General features: G+C 48.0%; 1 protein-coding gene across 1 annotated transcript in view; it reads right to left on the bottom strand.

Moving 5' to 3' along the window:
• The window catches only part of Ninj2 (ninjurin 2), an 89,163-nt gene that overhangs the window by 15,431 nt on the left and 59,100 nt on the right, over positions 1–14,632 (bottom strand). The gene's annotated exons all lie outside the window — the stretch shown is intronic.

Raw genomic sequence — 14,632 nt, 5'->3', positions numbered from 1 at the left:
GTCTGACTCACTGCTGTAACACCTCACTGGACATGGCAAACGAATTCATTCATTCCAAAAAGGCTTAACACACAGATCAAAGAGGGGTTGAGCTCTGTGACCTTCTCCAATGGAGGATCTTGCTCGCTCAGCCAGGAATACATGAGTGTGTACTGCAGCATCCTTGATCCTGGCCACAGACTAGCTAGACTATAGATGAGACAAAGAGAGGAGGGTACTGGGAGCCCTGAATCAAAAGCTGGGGTAAAAACAGACCTAAAGGGGGCCCTTCTGATTGACCTGCCAGCATGAGTCAGCGGGACTGTGCCACTTTCCATCAACTAGCAGAGGCCTCTCAGGACCCAGATCCAGCCTCGGTGATCACTTCCCCTCCTCGAAGTGTAGCTAGAGACCTCACATGACGACTTCCTTCCTTCCTCAGGGTTTAGTGCCACCGTGAGATGCAAAGACACAGTCCCCGAGCCCATACCTCACTCTGTGGGGCACCTCTGATGTGACAGAGCAAGCTGAAGACAGTCACAGGGGAACGAATGAGCAACGGTAAAGTTTGTGTGGAGCCAGGGATCTGACTCGAGCCCACCTTGCATGCCTTTGCTGGGTGACTGTGGTGATAGATGGTTTATGATTTATTAGAGCCACTGGAGATCAAAATAGCAAAGCAGTCACACTAGTTAGCTATAGAAGCCAGGGAGTGGTGGTCCACACCTTTAATCCCAGAGCTCAGGATTGAACCGTAGACGGATCTCTGTTAGTTCAAGGCCACACTGACTACACAAATTGATCCAGTCTTAAAAGAGACAGTTCACACAAAGGTGATCTCAGCACCCAGGATCACATGTCTTTAATCCCAGCACTAGGGAAGTGGAGACAGGAGTGATGTGGTTGGGTGGAGAGAGGAATGTAAGGAGGAGGAGACAGGATTTGAGAGTCTTTTGCCTCTGAGGAATCCTGGAGACAGGATCAGTCATTCCAACTGGGTAGAGGTAAGATCTAGTGGCTTGGCTGCTTTGCATTTCTGATCTTCAACTTGAAGCTTGAAGCCCAATGTCTGTCTCTGGGTCTTTTATTTCCTGTGTTACAGGTGACCCTCTGACTTGAGCCTGCCCACAACGCCTTTGCTGGGTGACCTCAGGTTGCAATGAAGCCTTGCTGCTTCTTCACTTCTTGTTGGGTGAAGGAATCTTCTGGAAGACTTCCCTCCATCGGAAACCAATTTAGGCCTAGTCTGTCAAACACTTAACACAGTAGTTTACTAACCAAGGTCAAGGGAATCCTATGAGAAACGGCCCAGCGTCAAGCTTTGGCAAACAGGCCTCTTCTCCTTCCTCCAGTCATCAGGACCAAAATGAAAGTTGTGCATAGGAGGAGGCACCCTTCCACCTACTGAGCTGCACCCTCAGGCTGTTCCCTACAGCTGAGACAGAGTCATGTGGTCCTGGCTAGCATTAGAAGCTGAGGATGACCTGGAGCTCCTGATCCTCCTGCCTCTACCTTGTAAATGCTGGGGTTGCAGGCATTCATCACCAGGACTGTTACCCAGGTGGCCTTGAATTCCTGGTCTCAACAACCCTCCTGCCTCCACATACGGAGTAACTGGGATTATAGGCATGTACTTACATCCTGGCCTTTTTTGTTTGTTTGTTTGGTCCCGTGTCCGTCCCCCCCCCCCCCAGACAGGGTTTTATTGTTTTGGAGCCTGTCCTGGAACTCGCTTGGTCTCAAACTCACAGAGATCCCCTGCCTCTGCCTCCCAAGTGCTGGGATTAAAGGCATGCGCCACCACCGCCCGGCTTATTGTAGCCTCTTAAAAAGTTTATTTTTTATAATATGAGTGTTCACCTTCATGTATGTCTATGTACTAAATGCATGCCTGGTATCCTCAGAAGCCAGAAGGGGGCATCAGATCCCCTGGAACTGGAGTTACAAATGTTTGTGAATCACCATGCAGGTGCTGGGAAATGAACCTGAGTCCTCTGGAAAGGTATCAAATGCTCTGAACTACTGAGCCATCTTTCCGGACCCAGTACGCCGCCATCTTTTTAAATAAATAAAGTATTTATTTATTGGGAGGAATGCGAGTGTAGAGCTCAGAGGACAACTTTGGGGAGCTGGTTCTCACTGTCCATCTTGTTGAAGCAAAGCCTTTCTCATTCCTGAGCTGTACCTTGTTCTCCAGGCTAGCCTCTGACTTTCCTTTCTGTCTTGACTGCCCTGTAGGAATGCTGGAGTTCAGATGCACGCCACTGCATCTGGCTTTCCTCGTGCGTCTCGGATCAGCTGGCTCACACGGCAAATGCTTTCACCTGCTGATCCTTCTCACCAGCTCTGCAGCTCTTTAATACCTTTGTTAACTTGGCATTATGTCCTCCTTCCCTCCCTCCCTTCTTTCCTTCCTTCCTTTCTTCCTTCTTCCCCCCTTTTTAAAAATTTTGTTTTGTTTTTGAGACAGGGTTTCTTTGGATGACCCTGACTGTCCTGGCATTCTCTCTGTGGACCAGGCTGGCCTTGAACTCAGAAATCTGCCTGCCTCTGCCTCCAGACTGCTGGGATTAAAGGTGTCGCCACCACACCTTGTGCATGATGTTCTTTGAAATCCCCCATGTACATCCTCTAATCATCTTTCATCCAAACCCTCTGAGGAAATCTTAGGGAGCTGGGACGTAGCAGAGTCAAGATTTGGATCCCTGCAGGTCTGTCTGAGGTCAGTGTTCCAAACTCCTAACCTTTGAACTATTCTGACTGCCATTCACAGCTCTTGGTCATTTGCCTTGGTCATGGAAGTCAGTTCTCTAGTGCTCTGCACAGTGTCTGGCCAGTACGTATACTAAGGTGTGGGGGATGGATGGATGGATGGATGGATGGATGGATGGATGGATGAATGGATGCAGAATCACCTGTGCACACTGATTGCACCTTAGCACTGGCATTCTGGAGCTTTCTCTGCAGCCCAGGGCAGTGCCCCAGAATAAGGAGTCAAATGTCAACCCTTCATGCCCTCACCTTCTAAAAATACTAGGGACCATGAGCCCTGCTTGTCACCACACTGCTATCTAGTTGTTCCTGTCTGCCACCTAACACCTGCTCCCCAGAGCCTTCTGCTTGACAGCTGTTCCATGGTCCCATGGCTTTCTTGGAAGAAAAGACCAGATTTGCCTAAGAGAACTCTTGAGCACCCAGGCAAGGCCAGCTCCTCAGGCTGATCTTCGGGACACTAAGGCAGGTTTGGACTTGCATGTGAAAGCCAGCCCTTCTTTGGTCCAGGCTCTATTTCCATGTGTATGTCCTGTTAGCTTATGTAGAGTTTGACCCCTAGCCTATTTGAATGTCCCCTGGCTGTAGACATTCAGGACACTGGAGTTGAGACTCCACACTGACCCTTAGTTGCCATGTGACTTGGGACCTCTGTTAGTCACCTACTAAAAAGGGGATAATAATATTACAAAAGAGTGACATTATCATCCTATCTATAAATTCATCTATTTATATGTATATAAACCTGATAGGATGTATAGACTGAACTGTAATGGTCTTATCTCTAGGCTATGCCCAAGACAGATTCTTTTCTTAAAATTTTATTTATTATTTCATGTGTATAAGTGTTTGCAGCATGTGTATCTGTCCACCACACATATATCTGGTGCCTCTGGAGTCCAGAAGAGGCATTGGATTCTCTGCAACTGGAGTTTCAGACAGCTTTGAGCCACCATGTAGGAGCTGAGAATTGAACCCTGAGTCCTCTGAAAGAACAGCAAGAGTTTCTACCCAGCAAGCTGTCTCTTCAGCCCCCATGGACAGATTCTTTTACTCATTTACTTTCTCTTTTTTTCTTGTTTATTGATTGGTATTGCGAATTACACCCAGAACCTGTGCCTTCTGGGCACATGCTCTACCAAGTTCCCACACTGTGTTATATAGTTACTTTTCTTGTCCACCAGATACCTGCTAAGGAGCAACGTAAAGGAGAGAAACTCTGTCCTGACTCACAGTTTGAGGGCATGATCCATTATGGCAGGACTATGGCACAGCTGGTCACATTGTGTCCATACTCCGAAGGCAGAGGAGATGAACAGTTACTCAGCTTCATCTGATCTCCAAGGCAGCTGTCAAGCAAGAGGCCAAGGAGGGCAGGTGCTGGTGAGCAGACAGGGACAGCACAGGGGCAGCTGGAGGGCTGTGCAGTGACAGGCAGGGCTCAGTTCCTCTATATTTTTAGAAGGTGAGGGCATGCGAGGTTGATATTTGCCTCCTTACCCTGCGGCACTGCCCTGGGCTGCTCTGGGCTACAGTCTGGTGCTGCCTGCATTTGAGGTAGGTCAGTATTTCCAACACAGTTAAACTTTTCTGGAAACACAGATATGGTAGCTACTTCCACGACAATTCTAAATCTAGTTACCTTGACAGTTAAGATTATCTTACATGCTTTTTCCTCAATGAGTGAGTTATTTATTTACTTATGCATGGGTGGAGAAATTAAAGGACAACTTCCAGAGGTGATTTTCTTTCAACCATGTGGGTCCTAGGGATCCCACCAGGTAGTTAGGCCTGGCAGCAGTACCTTATTCACTGAGCCATCTGGCCAGCCCAATGTTTTGCTTTGTTTTTAAGAGTTTTGTTTTAAACAAACCAATATAGGGCTGCTGATACAGGTCATGGGTAAACCACTTATCTAATGTGTTTGAGGCCAGGAATGTAGCACACACTAGGAATTCTAGTCCTTAGGAGGCAAAGAAAGGGAGGTCATGAGTTTGAGAATAGCATGGGTTACAATTTGAAACCTTGTCTCCAGAAAGAAAAAAAAATGCTGGTAGCAGGGCACTAATCCAAGTGTGGGGTCTGTCTCTGGGCTGCCTTCCTGAGCAGGTCCACTTGCAGTGCAGGAGAGGAGGGTTAGGGATCTCCGGTAAAGAGGACCTCAGGTCCTGGGGAAGCTAGTGTCTGTTATATTCATGTCCTGTTCTCTAGACACACAGAACTCCCAGCCTAGTCTGGCTCCATCCTCCCCTTTGGGGAGAGTGGAGATTCCCTCCTCTTAGTCCATGGTGCCAGCAAGGCTGAAAGGTCTTGGCTCATTTCTCAAGAGCCAGGATTAAGGAGCCATGAAAAGCACAAATTTAGATGCCTTCAGAGCTGGAAGCACAGAGGGAAACCTCTCCTCACTGGAAAGGGCTGACCCTACTTCAAGGCATTCGGTTTCAAGCTGTGGGCACTTTCCTTGCAGTGGGGTATTGCTTGTGTCCAGCCTTGTTCTATAAACAAGGAAACATTCGACAGTGAGGGAACTTTCTACCATCACCCAGCAGGTGTACTGAAACCAGAGCACAGGCTTCCATAGCACCCACCAAATATCCTCCTCAGGCTAGGGCTGGAAGGCTCAGCTTGAGATGGTCCTCTCACAGCGTCTTTCACCTCTGTGACTGTGGAGAGGCATTCTGGAGAGGCATGGAAGGAGCCTACCCATCCCAGCTCTAGGCATTCTGATCAGCATGGAAGGAGCCTACCCATCCCAGCTCTAGGCATTCTGATCTGCATGGAAGGAGCCTACCCATCCCAGCTCTAGGCATTCTGATCTGCATGGAAGGAGCCTACCCATCCCAGCTCTAGGCCCCTATTGCCTGCCTAGAATGGAGGTGCCTTAGCAACGGACAAACAACCAAAGGGAAACTGTCATTATGCTCTCCTGGAGACTGTCAGGGCACACTTGGTAGTGGAGCAAGTCCTGGCCTGGCTCCAAGACAAAACTAGAGTGGGTCAGAGGTCAGAGTTGGATCTTCAGGAGAGGCTGCACACCCTGATGTCTGGATTTATTTATTTATTTATTTTAAATTGTGAAGGGCCTTGTGGCAGTGGCTGGTTGCACAAGCCTCAGAGACAGAATAATTCGAGTTAAATTGGCAACAGGAAACACAAGAGGTGTCAGATAAATGGTGGGGTACTCAGGAAGGAAGGGCATTTGCACGTGGGCAAACTTACAGACTCAGTCACCTGGGACCTGGAGCTGGGCTGCATTCAAGGGTAACCGAAGCCCAGGACCTCGGACCCGGTAGAGTGAAGTCATGCTTAGGGCTATCTGGCCAGTAATACCTGGAACCCAAAGGAGAAGGCCTGGGCTTCCAGCTCTGCTGTTTGGAGAGCTGGCCTCTCCTCTCACAGCTGTTTATTTTCTCCTTCTCCTTCCTCTTCCTCTCTGGGAACACCCCAGCCAGTTCTCCAGCCTTGGGCCTCTGCAGCTAAGGGCTCAAGCATGTCACAGGGGCAGACCGCCCAGGCTGTGAAAAGTAAAACTGACTTATGAGACAGTAAAATCGGAGAATGAGGGTAAGTCCCTGTGGTGAAAGACCCCCTTGTGTCTTTAGCAATTGTTCCCTTTGCAGGGTTGAGACTCAAAGCTCCCCCCCCAAAGATCCCTCAAAGTGGCAGCACTGCCTGGGAATATATTTTTTTAGTCTTAGAATGAAGGAAACTTAGTAAGTATGACATGAAATTCATAAGCCTTAAAACAGTAGCTCTCAGTTTGTGGTCACAGACCCTTTGGGGATCACCTAAGACCTTTCACAGGGGTCACCTAAGACCACCAGAAAACACATTAGGATTCATAATAGCAGCAACATTACAGTTACAAAGGAGCACTGAAAATGATTTTATGGTTGGGGTCACCACAACATGAGAAACTATATTAAAGGGTCACAGCATTAGGAAGATTGAGAACTACTGCCTTAAAGGATCCTGTTTGCTTCTTTGTTTGGTTTTGGAAAAGGATCTTACTATGTAGCTTGGGCTGGCCTGGAGCTCACTATGTAGCTCAGGCTGGCCACAGCTGAGTGGTGGGATTACAAGGATGTGCTACCACACTTAGCTTTAACAACAATGACAGTCATTTTTTGAAAGGAGGCCTAGCACATTGCTTAGGAGGTCCTTGAATTCCTGGACTCCGAGTGACCCGCCTGGCTCAACCTCTTAAGTAGCTTGAACTACAGGAATGTGCAACTGTACCTGGATAAGACCAGTAAATGTCATTGCACAAAAATTAAAACTATTTGAACACAATTATTTCATGGCAAACACTATGTAGACCATGAACTCATTTTGTTTCATAATAATCCTATAAAGGTCCAACAAGACAACTCAGTGACAAGAACTCATCTTATAAAAACATGAGGACCTGAGTTTGAATCCCTAGGCCCCACGTAAGAATAATCATAGCATGGCTTCACGTGCCTGAACACCAGCACTAGAGGACAGAGACGGGTGGATCCCAAGAAGTCACTGAGCAGCCAGAGAGTGAGTTTCCGGCTTGGAGAAAGACGCTGTCTTAAGGCAGTACGGTGGGAGCCACAAAGAAAGACACACAGCATCCTCTTCTGTTCTCTAGATACGTGTGCACAGGCCCTGGTACTCACTCACACGCATGTGCGACACACATACAACATAAAGTGTGTGAGCGCGCGCGCGCGCGCGCACACACACACACACACACACACACACACAGATCAACCTTCATGTACTGTCTTCATCCTCAGTTTGTAGACAAAGGACCTAAATTGGTCATTCTTCTGGTAAGTCAGAGATGAAACCACGTTATCAAGCAGTTTGCTGTCTGATTCATTCTGGCTGTACCTCATGCTGCCACACGGAAGACCGGCTGGGGTGCCACTCAAAGCCACAGCATAACTCAGTTTGCAGTACTCCAGGGTTTCATACTCAGTGCCCCTCCCCCACTCCGAAGTCAGAAGACAATGACAAAAGGGGAAACACTGCAACACGCAGGTTAAAGGACTGATTTCCCTGCGTGTATTGAGAGGCTTAAAAGAGAGTTCAATAGCCGGGCGGTGGTGGCGCACACCTTTAATCCCACCACTTTGAAGGTAGAGGCAGGAGGATCTCTGAGTTCAAGACCAATCTGGTCTATAGAGGGAGTTCCAGGACAGCCAGGACTACACAGAGAAGCCCTTTCTCAAAAACAAAAAACAAAAAAAACCAAAAAAACAAAAACCAATGACAACCCCCCAAAAAACAAACAAACAAAAGCACACTTAGTACTGCCCGGCTATATACTTAGTACTCTTGCAGAGTGCTCACATTTGGTTCCTAGCCTTCCAAATATTTTCTATAATTACTTGGCTGAATCCATGAGTGTGGAACCTGCAGGTCAAGGACACATAGCCCATAGTAGGCAGACTTGGAGACTAAACCAAGTAGACCATTGTCTGTGGCAAGCCTGAGAAACACTCCTGAGTGACATGCTTTCAGAGGCACTGTGTTTCCTGGGTACCGGGATTTGAACCTATGGTGTCACATACACCCTGCTATTGAACTGTATCCCACCCTTCTTCTTCCTCTTTTTGTTTGGTTTTTTACACACCCCTTCTTCCTGTAAGATAAGCTCACTAAATCGCCTAGTCTGGCCTTGAACTTACTCCGTCCAATAGGCCTTGAATTTGTGATCTTTCTGCCTCTGCCTCCTCAGTGGGTATTACAAGTCTATGCCACCTGGCTCACCACACAGGTATGCTTCAGAAGGAACGTAATGGAGGTGGCACAGTGGTCAGACTGTCGAGTCAGTCTGGGCAGCCATGCTGGGGTGGTGAGTAGGGATGAGCCTGTCCACAGAAGGTTGGAGAAAGTAGAGGCAGACAGGGACCCACTGGACCCTGAGGATGTGCACAAGGGAGCTGGAGACCAGGGCCTGGAGACCAGGGCCTGCTTCTGCTTGGGAGACAGCCTCTGTGTTTCAGGCTAGAATCTCACCGCACCCTGCTCTGTGACCCAACAGGACGCTATTTAGGAGCAACTTTCCAGGAATGTGGCCTTTCGTGTGAAGAGAGGGACCTTTGGTAATCTGTGAGGGCGCATCTGCCAGGTCCTGATCCCGACAACCTGCTGGCCCCTTGCCAGGCTCTGCAGAAGCCTGCCAGTGCCACAGTCCCTCCCATTTGACACCCACTGCTGACTGAAGCCAGGACAAAGCCATTTTCCACAGAGATGGAAGAAAAGACAGTGAGTGTTTAGTCTTCTCTTTTCAAAGTGGATGATGGGTCCCGTGGCTCCCCGCTCCTGTCTCTGGATCCAGAGCCGTGATGGCCCCTCCCACCCACCTTCTTTGGGAACAGTGAGGGCAGCTGTGGGTCCTGCAGGGCGTGGGGCCAGCATCACTGTACCTGATGTCAGGGCTCCCTGCAGCATCTGCCTCACCTCCTGCCTGCTGACAGCCCTCTGATATGCACAAAAATAGCCCTGTCACCTTCACATTCCTGCTTCACACATAACAACTTGCCTCGGCTTTGGCTCCATCCTTTTTCTTTGCCATAATTGCTGAAACACCATTGTCAGGGCTGAATACAGACTCATCTGTCAGCTTGGCCAGAGATGGGGAGCAATTCTGACTATAGAAGTTTCTGGAAGGGCAGTACTTCAGGAGCTCAACAGGGCTGGTCATAAAACCAGAGACCTTTTGGCTGAGCCCTGAGTTTAGGAGGGACAGTGTCTGCTTTGGATGGACGTCACTAAGGGAGTGGCAGGGTGTCATGGGTCTGGCTTCTCTCCCTTAGCTCAGCTTATCTTAACATGCAGCTGGCCTGGGGCTCTGTGGGAGTTTCTGCTGGCCTGTCCCCTTTCTAAGAGGAAGCCCTGCGGACAGAGTGAACTGGCTAGTGGCAGGTGGGACCTGAGAAATAACTGATGGGCTCTGAGCTCCCCATTCTTACCAGTTTCCCGTTCCCCTGACTATCCCACCTTCCAGGGCTTCTGCCTCCAACCAAAATACTACCCCATTTACATTAGTGATGAACTTCAGTTAATCTGTAACCAGTGAAAGATTTGGACTTTGAAATGAGAACAGGGTCAAATCCAGCTTTACTACTTACTGGGCAAGTGAATTTGTCTGAGCCTCGATAAATGTCAGGCTCTCCCTTATTAGATTGCTCTGACATTACAGATACTGGGCTGTCACAAAACCACGCTCGTCTCCTGGGTACTGGGGTTGTCAGGGGGAGTGCCACCAGAGATCAAGAGAGTCACTGCTCACACCTGCTTCTACAGTCCTCAGGAAGGAACCCAGGGCTATGGGATGCCAGGCAAACGCTCTGCCACTGAGCTACAACCCAAGTCCTGTTTTGGATTTGAGAGTCGCACTAAATTGTTCAGGCTAGCCTCAAACTTGCAATCCTTAGACTCCCTAGTGACTGGGATTCCATGCTGTGCTGTCACACGCAGCTGTCCTGACTCACTTCAGGACAATCCTACAAAGTGACCCTGAACAAGAGGACAACACTATCAAACATTCTGAAGTCGAGTGACCGGCTCTGGGTCCAGATCCTCAGGGAGGCAGTGCTGGGTGAACCACACTGCTCTGTGCTTGGACTCATGGCTGTGTCTGTTTTATTTGGTATAGACTCTCACTGTGTTGTACAGGCTTGCCTCAAACTCCCGTGTTGGAGAGACCTCTTGCCCTGTCCTCCAGGTATCTGGAATTAGAGGCCTGCACTAGTGAAGTTCTAACAGAAATTTATCTTTAGGCAGATGTGGAGGTTCATGCCTATAGTCTCAGACCTTGGGAGGCTGAGGCAGGAGGATTATGAATTTGACATCAGTCAGTCTTCATAACAAAACTCCATCTTAATAAAGAAATCAGTAGATAAATAGGTGGAAGAGAACAAATTGTTATAAAAGAGCAAGCCTGCTTTTCCCTCACTCCCTGCAGCTCTTACTGTGTGGATGCTCTCTCTTCTCTGTCTCATGTGCTCTCTTGCCGTGGTACCAGGCCTCATCAGAAGCCATGCCAATGCTATGCCTTTGCACACCCATAGCCTTGAGTTAACCCCGTGTCTTTCTTTCATTTTGTTTTCAAGGCAGGATTTTATGTAGCTCAGGCCGGCTTCAGATCCACTAAGTAGCCAGGCTGATCTTGAACTACTGGTTCTGCTACCTCTACCTTCAACGTTCTGGGAATAGAGGCATGTGCCATCACTCTACACAAATGCTCTTCTTTATAAAGTGACATTTTTGTTACAGCAACACGAAACAGATCATGACATCATGCCTCTCCACTGCACAATTACTTTCATATATATACCCTGCTTTTGGGGAGTAAATTCAACACACACTAAAGAAGAGAGGTGAAGACTTTTTAGAATAACATCATTATTACTATTACTATTATGGCTCCTAAAGATGTTCATGACAGTCATCTACTTTGATCCCATGTGTAGTCAGTGCTAGCTTCCATTCACCCAACTGCATTTGGTTAATATGTCTCAATTCCCCTTACTCTCCCTTGCAATTTATGTGTTACACAAGCCAAGTCACTTGTGCCATAGAGCTGCTCATGGTGTGGTATTTAGCCTGCAAGATGACCTCCTAGGGTTCACACCCTGTGCTGTCTGTCCCTTCCCACACTGAATCTGTCTCATCTGCTCAACCAACAGGAATGCTGTATTTCTGGTGCTGTGTGGTTTCCAGGGCAGTGTCATAGGAGGCATTGTCTCATTTTGCTGCCTTTTGAATTCCTTGCTCTGGGAACTGGCTGCCTGGTCATCAGTCTAGCATCCTATGGAAATGGCCGGAGCGTGAGTCTTGAACAGGAAGTAGCAATTCTTGGCCAACCAGCCAGCTGTGAGCATGAGTCTTTTCTGTTTTTGAGATGGAATTTAGCTTTGTTGGCCAAGCTTCCCCAAACTCCTGGATGCTAGCACTCCTCCTGCTTCAGGAGTGATGGGGGCTACAGGTGTGTATGTGTAATGTCATGGAGTGATGGGAGCTACAGGTGTGTAATGTCGTCGTTTCAGCGACCAGGGAAGGGGCTCCTTTAAATGCAGTCAGCTTTAGTATAGAGGGACTGGGCCTGGTTGATATCCTGAACACAGTCCTGTGAGCTTCCAAGGCAGAATCACTCCTGGGTGTCCACCCTCAGAAACTCACTGTTTCTCTACCTCCCTTGCTGTGTGTGCCCAGTGGTTAGACCTGGGGCTGTGTGGATTCAGGGTTCATTTTGGGTAGAATTGTTCACCAGCACATCTGTCAGGGTGTTCAGAACAGCTGTTCCAGCTTTCCCTTGGCTTTGGATGCTCAGAAACACTCTCTATCAGACTTTGTTTGTGTTCAGTGACCGACTGAACATAATTCTCCATTACAGGTGACTTTCCTCTCATCATAATGAAATATATGGTGTTATTGCCCACCCCCTTTTTTGAAAGAATAATTTAATACATACATTGCAGGGGAGCAACAGACTAGGCAGCAATTGTACACCTCCTTCCCCTTAAGTAATTCCTGTCAGGTCATTTTATCACTGTGATGAAAAGTGTAACATAGTAATCTACATTTGATCTTAGCCAAAGGCTGAGAAGTGATTGAAAAGCTTCCGTCACAAATATTTAAAGGAAAAAAACAAAACAAAACCTCTGAATAAAGTGACATATGTAACACCTGCTGGATGTATTTATGATTTCATATTTTCTTTTCTAGACAGTATCTTACTCTGTAGCTCTGGCTGGCCTGTAACTCACTTTGTAGGCCAGGCTGACTTTGACCTTGTGGCGATCCTCTGACTCCAGCCTCCCCAGTGCTGGGATTACAGACATACGCTGCTGACAAGGCTATGAATCTCATCACTCTGAGCTAAAACAAAATACTGTCCTAGAAGTAGGTTAGTTATTAGGACATTCTAGGTTGTGGGCTCTTGGGTGATGTCTGGTTCCAACATCTGTGTGGCCTTAAGCAAACCAATTATCGTGTCTGTGTCCCCATGTCTCGTGTATAGAATGAAGACATAGACAATGCCTTCCTATGAGGGCTGGAGGAGAAATTCATTCATGGGAGAACCTTCTATTATCCTGTGCTCTCTCATGGACAGGCTTTTGGAATTTCTGTCATGTTTCCCATTACATAGTCTACCACTGAAAACACAGCGACATATAAGAATACTGAGGCAGGGTTGGGGGGAGGGCACGGTAGGAGGGGAGGGAAAGGGAGAGGGACCTGGAACTGACTTGTGAAGCAACCTTGTTTCTTATCTAAATTTAAACTGGGAAAAAAAAAGAATACTGAGGCAGTTTGAAAGAAAATGGCCACTAAAGTGAGAGGCACTATTAAGGAGGTGTGGCCTTGTTGGAGTAGGTGTGGTCTTGTTGGAGGAAGTGTGTCATTGTGGAGGTGGGCTTTGAGGTCTCATAAACTCAAGCCATGCCCAGAGGAGACAGACCACTTCCTGTTGCCTGCAAGATGTAGAACCCTCAGCTACTTCTCGCACCATGTCTGCCTGCAGGCTGCCCTGTTCTACCATGATGATAATGGACTGAGCCTCTGAAACTGAGCTGCCACCTCAAGTAAATGTTTTCCTTTACAAGAGTTGCATGGCCATGGTGTCTCTTCACAGCAACAGAAACCCTAACTAAGGCAAACACTAACGACCCTGACATTACAGGTAATGAAGAGCCAGTGAGCGAAAGCAGGCCAGAGAGACAGTGTAGAAGCAAAGAGGCATCACGTCATAAAGTCAAGGAGATAATTTATACGATAGGCTCCTGACTTGAAGTGACTCAGCATACGGTTTTAATCTTTAAAAAGTGTTTCTTTTTTTTTTTTTTGGTTTTTACCAGAGAGGGTTTCTCTGTATTGTTTTGGAGGCTGTCGGTCCAGCCTGGCCTCGAACTCACTGAGATCCGCCTGCCTCTGCCTCCCGAGTGCTGGGATTAAAGGCGTGCGCCACCACCGCCCAGCTAAAAAGTGTTTCTTATTATTGTTTGTGAGTACAGTGTGTGTTTGGGCACACACGTGGCATAGGTCACCTGTAGAGGACAACTTTCAGGAATTGGTTTTCTCCTTCCACTGTGGGACCCAGGGACAGAACTTAGGCTGCCAGACTTGTGCAACGGAGGTCCTGAAGAGCTGGCGATGGAACCACAGTCTCACAAATGCCCTACCAGGCAAGTGCTCTGCCCCTGAGCCACAGTGCAGCCCCTAGCAATTTGCATGGAGTGTTGCAAGCATTTGCATCTCTGAAGGTAGAGCTAACTGCACTAGGGGTATGAACAGACTTTGCATCAGTCACTGGTATGAGGTGAATGCTGGACTGTAGAGGTGGGAGGGTCCAAAAGCCCTTGCCACGGGGAACCCTCTAATAGAATGTCCTTCCTGCTGTGGAGTGCTTTTCCTTTTTCCAGTAGGATCTCTCTTTAGAACTGCTTCGTTGGCATGAGAGGAGGTCCCTCCTGGGACAAATTAATCTTCCCTATATAAAAGCGTTTCACAAGCATCTACAGGCAAGTTTCCTGTCAAGAAATGAGCTTGTTAATAAATGGGGAGATGAAGAGCTGCTCACAGGCAGCTCATGCACGGCTGCAGTGTGCGAGCCTGTAGTGTGCAAGCCTGCAGTGTGCAAGCCTGTAGCTGTCGCTCCGAATGTGTGTAGATATGTACAGATAGTGCTTTGCCAATGGCCTGCCTCCAGAGTGCTTAAGGTTCCCTACTTGACTGTAGCTCAGGTATTTTCCCTCGGGACATGGGTAAGGGTGCCAAGTCCTCTGTTTATTAGGGAGCAATATCTACAATTACTTTTTGTACCCCCTTCTTGCTCTTCCTCTAACTGGAGAGAAGAGCCCAGCAGGAGACCCTACAGAGGGCTGACTGGGCTGGTTAG

The sequence above is a fragment of the Mesocricetus auratus genome, unplaced genomic scaffold (genome assembly GCF_017639785.1).
Source record: "Mesocricetus auratus isolate SY011 unplaced genomic scaffold, BCM_Maur_2.0 Super-Scaffold_100676, whole genome shotgun sequence".
Taxonomy (NCBI): Eukaryota; Metazoa; Chordata; class Mammalia; order Rodentia; family Cricetidae; genus Mesocricetus; species Mesocricetus auratus.
Note: the sequence above shows the minus strand (reverse complement) of the source record. Positions and strands in the feature narration are given on the sequence as shown.